The sequence below is a fragment of the Erpetoichthys calabaricus genome, chromosome 12, assembly GCF_900747795.2.
Source record: "Erpetoichthys calabaricus chromosome 12, fErpCal1.3, whole genome shotgun sequence".
NCBI lineage: Eukaryota > Metazoa > Chordata > Cladistia > Polypteriformes > Polypteridae > Erpetoichthys > Erpetoichthys calabaricus.
In genome coordinates this window covers 4,895,602-4,903,466 of record NC_041405.2, presented here as the reverse complement: position 1 = coordinate 4,903,466, position 7,865 = coordinate 4,895,602, and positions in this window count along the sequence as shown.

Here is a 7,865-nt window from a genome sequence, read left to right as displayed (position 1 = left end):
GTGCGTAACCCCACCTTCTTTTTTACTCGCCCAATAGACGCGCCACTTAGCCCTGGAAAAAGAAAAAAACAAACTGACCAATCAAAGTAAAGAAAGATAAACAAGCACCCTATGAGGCATCGCCCACATATCGATGGACCAATCAGATGAAAGCAACTGCAAAATGTGTCCAATAATAGCATAGTCGTGTAACTCTATGACCAATAATAAGAAAGACAGCCGCTAAACGTCTTGTCACCCACAGGTACAAATCTTAATCCTCAATTGGCGGCTAGTGCAAAGGAGGTCGCTAGTGAGGAGTTGCTCGCTACCCAATGGAGCGTAAGTAATAGGCGGGGTCTGTTGAGGTTATTGGGCCTTAAAGCGCAAGCGCCTAACGGGACTGAAAGCAAGAAAAAAATGCAAAAAAAAAAAAAAAACACGGTGTAGTATGCGATGTAAACAGCCGCCAGCCAGAATAAATAGACGTAAATATGCGATTTTAGTATCACCGCCATGAAAAACACAGTCTGGAATCGAGCAGCAGACGTCTTGTGCTCAGCATCGACCTTGTTTAAAAGCGCCTAGTCGGCAACTTTATAATAATTTGAATTATGCAAATATATAAACACAGTTGAGGAAATAGTAGGTAGGGCTGCAGCTTCAGGTATCCAGCAGCATTGTCTCAAATCCTGCGTTCGGCCGTTGTGTATGTTGCGTTTGCACGTTAATTGGTATTTCCAAATTTGCCCTTTGCACAAGAGTGGGCACTGGCACCCTGCCTAGTTGCTGCTTCCAGTCGCGATTGGTTCCAACCTCCCGTGACCCAGCCGGACATGCCGAAATCATCATTAAAGCACCGGATCGAGCTGCCAATGTTGTAGCAGTGTGGCTAACATATTTCAATTGTCTTAAAATTGTGAATTTCCCCTTGGGGTTAATAAAGTATCTATCTATCTATCTATCTATCTATCTATCTATCTATCTATCTATCTATCTATCTATCTAAAATCCCCAATATGGTGAGGTGAGGCTGATCATAATGTGCTTTCCAAAAATGTGCATTTCTGTATTTACTGTAATACTCCTACCAATTTCGTACAAAACTGTTTTAAGCTAGAAATGGTTACATCACTATGCACGCATGCAGTGTCAGTTTAGAGCAATCAAGCAGCCTAATGTTCATGTTTTTGGGTACAAGTGAAGATGATCTAAACATAACATGGGGAGACCATGAAAACTCCACAAACAAACAGAATTCAGAATCAGGGCACTAGATTCAGGAGGCAGCCCCTCTGACCACTGTGCCATGACATACATTTTTGTGAAAGGTGCTACTCAAAGAAATTTACCAGAGATTTATTGTGATTTCAGTTTTTGTTTGCCGGGGGAAGGTGGTTGTCATTTACTATGATATTTTTATGTTCCTTGTCTCAGCGAGGTGGTTTTCTTCAGGTACACCAGTTTCCTCTCCAAGATATCAGCCACTTGGAATTTGCCTGCTGGTCATAGAAAGAGAACAGAGGGAAGAGGAGAAAAAGAGTGAAGAAAGCAAGAAAAGCGGTGCCTCTTAATCTGAGTTTGTCTTCATTTAAATTGTCCACTTTTAACGTCTAGATGTCATGGAGCTTAGAACAGTTTATCTTTAACAGCCTCAGTAGAAGCTAACAAGATGTTAGTCCAATCAAGTTGAATTTTTAAGTTGCCTCAGCTTGAGTGATTAATAGGCTTGTCATGGAACAGCACTATACCCTGGCACTGATCAGATCCATGCTCTTGTCCCTATGCAGGGAAAATCAAACTGGGGAAAAAATGAATCAATGATACCCTGTTTATTGATCAGAATTCTTCATAACCTCTTTGAACATCTTATTGAACAGTTAAGTTTTAAAACCACTTTATACCTATCAGTAACATGCCTCTACAACGCCTCATTGTGACTTTTACTGCCATGTCAGAAGTTTTCTTTCTTTTTAGTCATTCTGGTATGTAATTAAGAGGGGTTTGTTGTTTGTCTTAATATTATAAAGCTTCTGTAAGTCCTATCTATCTATCTATCTATCTATCTATCTATCTATCTATCTATCTATCTATCTATCTATCTATCTAGCCTTCCATACCCATCTCTGTCTATATATCTCTCTACATTTTAAAACTAAGTTTTATAGTTTGTGATTTTTCTGTAAATGCCACAGGAATAGAGATTCACTGAAGCAGAGGGATGGACTGAACAGGCCATCTTACAAAAACTTCGATTAAGGTGTATAATCCAAAAATATATATCAAGGTAAATATGGAGTTGGCACAAGTGTCAGTTATGAGGCTAAGACGCCACACATCTGCCATTTTTTTTTTTACTTGCTTATCCGTTTTAAGGACACAGGGAGCTTAATGTTGCCGCTGACATGCCACACTATGCTGTATATTGTGCCACTAAGTGAAATCATATTTAAAAGTAATATTCTTTCAATTTGTATATTGAGGACACCCAGGTTTTATTCAAAATTAGGACCCTTAGACTCTCCTCTAAGTAGGCATTGCTCCTTAGTGTCAGGAGTATCTTAAACAAGAAGTCATTTTAAAATAACTGTTGGTATCCAACACTAACTGTTTTTAAATATCTCATCTGCTTGTTTGATATTTTACCAATCCTCTTGCTTTTCTTTTGGCTATACTCCTGTTAGGGGTCGCCACAGCGGATTATCTGTTTCCATCTCTTCCTGTCCTTGAATCTTGCACTGTTACACCCACCACCTGCATGTCTTCTCTCACCACATCTCATCACCAGGCCTTCCTTTTTTCCTCTTGCCTGGCAGCTCTATCCTTAGCACCTTTCTCTCATTATACCCAGCATCTCTCCTCTGCACATGTCCACACCAATGATATTTTACCATTCAAATGACAACTTTAACAGCTGCATCAGGTGATAAACTACTGTGTCATGGGTGTCCACATTGGCTTAATCGATTGGCACTTTTGAAGTGCTAGAATTCCTTTCTGCATGGCTCGATACCAGTTTGTACATCAGTGTTTGTTTGTATGGACAGATACATACTGTATATATGAAAGGTGCTACATGAGATATAATGTGTATTAACCACTTTGAGGATATTGTCTCATTGGTTACTGTTTCGCTTCCACCCTCCGCAGTTCAACTGCTCCTCCTTAACTTTACTAGCAGCTCAATGGTTGGTGACTTGGCAAATCACTTCTCCACCACTAGAGGTCATACAATGTATGGATTAGGTGTGGTCTTACTCAGATCAGTGTTAGAAGGCGTTCATTGTACAATTTGTCCGTTTACTAAAGCAACTGCGCTCAATAAACATAAGCGAATACAAGAACAAATCCTGGATGTCAGTTCAGTGGACACAAAGGATAACTTTACGCGAATCTCATTTAATGTGAGTGGAGACTGGCATGTTTAGTGAAAACTCCAAATAAACAGAGTGGTTCAGTTAATCCAACACAGATTCCTGGGGATGGGGGGCACCAGCAAGGTGTTTTTGTTGATTTATATAGCCCAATGATCAGTTATTATTAGATGCTTTTTAATTTTATAAATGAAATTTTGATCACAAAAAATACACAGTTTCCTAGAACTGAGTGGTATGAATGCCAACTACTGCGTCACTGAGGCATCCTGAGACCAGCTTTAGTTAAAGGTTATGCATTTTAATTGAGAATTAAAGAACTGTATAGTTTGTATTTGCATAGTTATTTTTAAATTTTTTACTGGTGTAGCTGCATAATTTATACGAATAAAGGATGAGTCACTTTGTCCCAGTTCATCAAATGATATTCTTAACATACAGCCACTGTCATTGATCCTAGGCCAGATCGGAGTCACCAGTTCAGCTGACATGCATGCGTTTTGGATGTGGGAAGAATTAGGAAGAATGTGGTGTTCAGAGCTGAATTTGAATTCAGGGCCTTAGAGTTGTATGACAGCAGAACTAATCACTTCACTACACCACTGCAGTGTCATTCTGTTGTATGTTTGTCTTATGTATTCAACGAGGGGTAGCACAGTGACGTAGAATTTTGTGCTGCTGACTGATACTTCCAGAGTTCTGGATTCAAAGCCCAGCCCGGGGAGTTTTACACATTTCTTCCTGTATCTATGCAGATATCCACTGGGTCCTGCAGTTTCTTCCTATCACCCCAGGTTGTTGATTTCTTAGTGTGAGTGAAATTGGGAAAGCGCATGAGTGTGACCTGCAGTGTCCCATCCTGAGCTGATTACTGCAATGAGCACAGAACTGGCTGGATGGGCTGCTGTCACCTACAGGCCATTACTGGAATAGGCAGGTTTGGAAAATAAAGCAATGAATATACAGTAGAGTGCACATTCTGAACAACAAGGGGGCTCCGCCCCCTGCTCACTTCGCTTGCCTACCCCCGGCGTTTTGAACCCGTGCCTGCTGGGCAGCCACGTGTGAGGATGACGCACGTTTAATACGGAGCGTTTGCCCTTGTCACTCTGGGGTCCCCCACTGTTAATACGGAGCTCCGTCCGTACTATTATGCGGTGCATTGTGGACTACTGCTGACCCCGTAGTGTTTCCCGTTTCAGTTTGTATCTCGGTCAGTCGAGCTTTTGTTTTTGAAGCTTTTGAATTCCGGTCTTCATTATCTGTAACCTGCTGTCCATGTGTTTGGCCCCCTCGTTTAACCTGTTTATGACGTTTTACTTTGCTTTCTACTGTGTTAGTCGAGTTTTTCGTTTTTGGAGCCGAGACAGTTTTTCTTCTGCGGTTTCAGAAGCGCGTTGTAGGCGCCTACGTTTATTGTTTTTTTTCATGCGGGCTCGTCTGTGTGGTTCTGTTACTCGAGCCATATCGTTTTGCACACGTGATCGTGAATTCATGACTGGTCTGTTCTTTGTCGTTAGTAATATGGATAAGTAATAAGAATGATCACACTCACTGTTAATATGGAGCGTTTTCTGTGGTTGTACTCACCTATGATGTAAAGTTTGTACGTGTTCAGATGACGTATGTTTAATACGGAGCGTTCGTTTCTTCTTATTATTACCCATCAGGTGTTGCGCCTGTGTTATCTGTGGGTGTCCTGTTAATATTGTATCACTGTAATGTGATTCTAATATGTATTTTGGTCCAGTTTCTTGTTGTTTATGTATGACGGTGGGTGTCCGCGTGCGGTTTTTTAGCTGGTCCCTGCGTCCATATCCGGTTTATCATTCTTGTTTAGTAATATGGATTTATACACGTCACAATGATTTCTTCCATTATTCCTATCATTACAGTGTATCTGAAAATAGAGGTGCGTGAGTCTATTTCGTTGTAATAAATTAGCATACGTTTGTTAAGTTCTCAGTTATTTATTTGGAAGCTACTGTTACCAAAACTGACTTAGAAGATCAGTATATATGACAGTGGTTTTCTTCTATTAACTCTTTTAGGGCTAATTATTATTATTATTTTTTTTTTGCCTTTTGTCCAGAAGTGGAATATTTCTCCAAAAAACTCGGCATACAAGGCAATGATCTCACACATAAATCAACATAAAATGCTTCTTTTTGATAAATGTCACAATGTTTTATGTTACATGAGCCTCTACAGTGTGTAAATTCACATACTTATTACATACCTACTTGTCTTATCACTCATAATCTGAAAGGCACTTTCTTGAAAAAAAAAACAGAAAGAGGAGCGGCTGGTAATCCGTAGCATCCACTAGCATGTCATGTCATTGACGAAGTCCAGGTAGCGGTTTGTCTCCCACGGATCGATATCTGCATAGTCCTCCCCGAGCAAACATTTCTGTAGGCACATCAGCAACATGAGCGTGTTCAGCACTACGGTCAGCTGGGGACCAATCAGCTGACTTTCATTTTCGATTTCCAGTTTGCTTGCGTCAACATCGGAGTTTGATAAATCAGAGAACAATTCAGCAATAATATACAAAAAATAAATAATTTGCACAGGGTATTTTGTTTTGCACATCGGCATCACTCTCTCGCCTGATGTCAACAACAACGTTTATTTATGTAGCACATTTTCATACAAAAAAGTAGCTCAAAGTGCTTTACATAATGAAGAAAATAAAAATAAAAGACAAAGTAAGAAATTAAAATAAGACAACATTAGTTAACATAGAATAAGAGTAAGGTCCAATGGCCAGGGAGGACAGAAAAAAACAGAAAAATACTCCAGACGGCTGGAGAAAAAAATAAAATCTGCAGGGGTTCCAGGCCACGAGACCACCCAGTCCCCTCTGGGCATTCTACCTAACATAAATGAAATAGTCCTCTTTGTATTTAAGGTTCTCATGGAAGGACTTGATGATGATGGTCATGCAGACTTCTGGCTTTTAATCCATCAATGTTGGAACATCATGGTGCTTTGAGTAGATGGTGGTGGCACAAGCCGCCACCACAAAGAAACCGGAAAAAGAAACAGAAGAGAGAGTAGGGGTTAGTATGGATTTTAGAGCCACCATGAATAGTTATTACAATGAATTGAACATACAGAGTATCAGGATTAAATTAAAGTGAAGTTATGAGAAAGCCATGTTAAAATAATGTGTTTCATTCTAGATGGGGTTTATTCCATGCTACTTATGCACATGCAGGGATTTGATGTCAAGTGGAGTCTAACAGTCCCTTTACCAAAGACTGTCTACTTATAATGCAATGGTGAGTTTCATCGACGTTTCATCCCTCTGGCCACGAATGTTGATCCGCCCTAAAAGAATTAATAACTGGTGCACGGGTGTGGATCAGTTGTACAGTGGTTAAAACTGCTTAAAAACCCTCAAATCCAATATGGCTCCTGGCTGTTGACTCTGTGAAGGTAGCATGTTCTCCCAGTCTACGTGCGTTTTACTCCAGGTACTCTGGTTCAAGTTGGAGGTGGGATTACATCAGGGATCGGCTCTGAGCCCTTTCTTATTTGCAAAGGTGATGGACAGGTTGACAGACAAGATTAGATAGGAGTCCCCGTGGACTGTGATGTTTGCTGATGACATTGTGATCTGTAGTGATAGTAGGCAGCAGGTTGAGGAGACCCTGGAGAGGTGGAGATATGAGAGGAGAGGAGAGGAATGGAGGTCAGTAGGAACAGACAGAATACATGTGTCTTAATTCAGAGGGAGGTCAGTGGAATGGTGAGGATGCAGGAAGTAGAGTTGCCGAAGGTGGATGAGTTTAAATACTTGGGATCAACAATACAGAGTAATGGGGATTGTAGAAGAGAGGTGAAGAATAGAGTGCAGGCAGGGTGGAATGGGTGGAGAAGAGTGTCAGGAGTGATTTGTGACAGACGGGTATCAGCAAGAGTGAAAGGGAAGGTCTACAGGACAGTAGTGAGACCAGCTATGTCATATGGGTTGGAGACGGTAGCACTGACCAGAAAGCAGGAGGTAGAGCTGGAGGTGGCAGAGTTAAAGATGCTAAGATTTGCATTGGGTGTGACGTTGATGGACAGGATTAGAAATGAGAACATTCGAGGGTCAGCTCAAGTTGGACGGTTGGGAGACAAAGTCAGAGAGGCGAGATTGTGTTGGCTTGGACATGTGCAGAGGAGAGATGCTAAGTATATTGGGAGAAGGATGCTAAGGATAGAGCTGGCAGGGAAGATGAAAAGAGGAAGGCCTAAGAGAAGGTTTATGGATGTGGTGAGAGAGGACATGCAGGTGATGGGTGTGACAGAGCAAGATGCAGAGGACAGAAAGATATGGAAGAAGATGATCCGCTGTGGCAACACCTAACGGGAGCAGCCGAAAGAAGAAGACTCTGGTTTCCATTCCCTAAAGACACGTCTGTCAGGTTAGAGATTCCACATAGGCCCTGCAGTGGACTGGCATGCTGTCTGAGGATGGACGCTGCCTTGTGTCCAATGAGAGGTTGAAACAGCAAACCT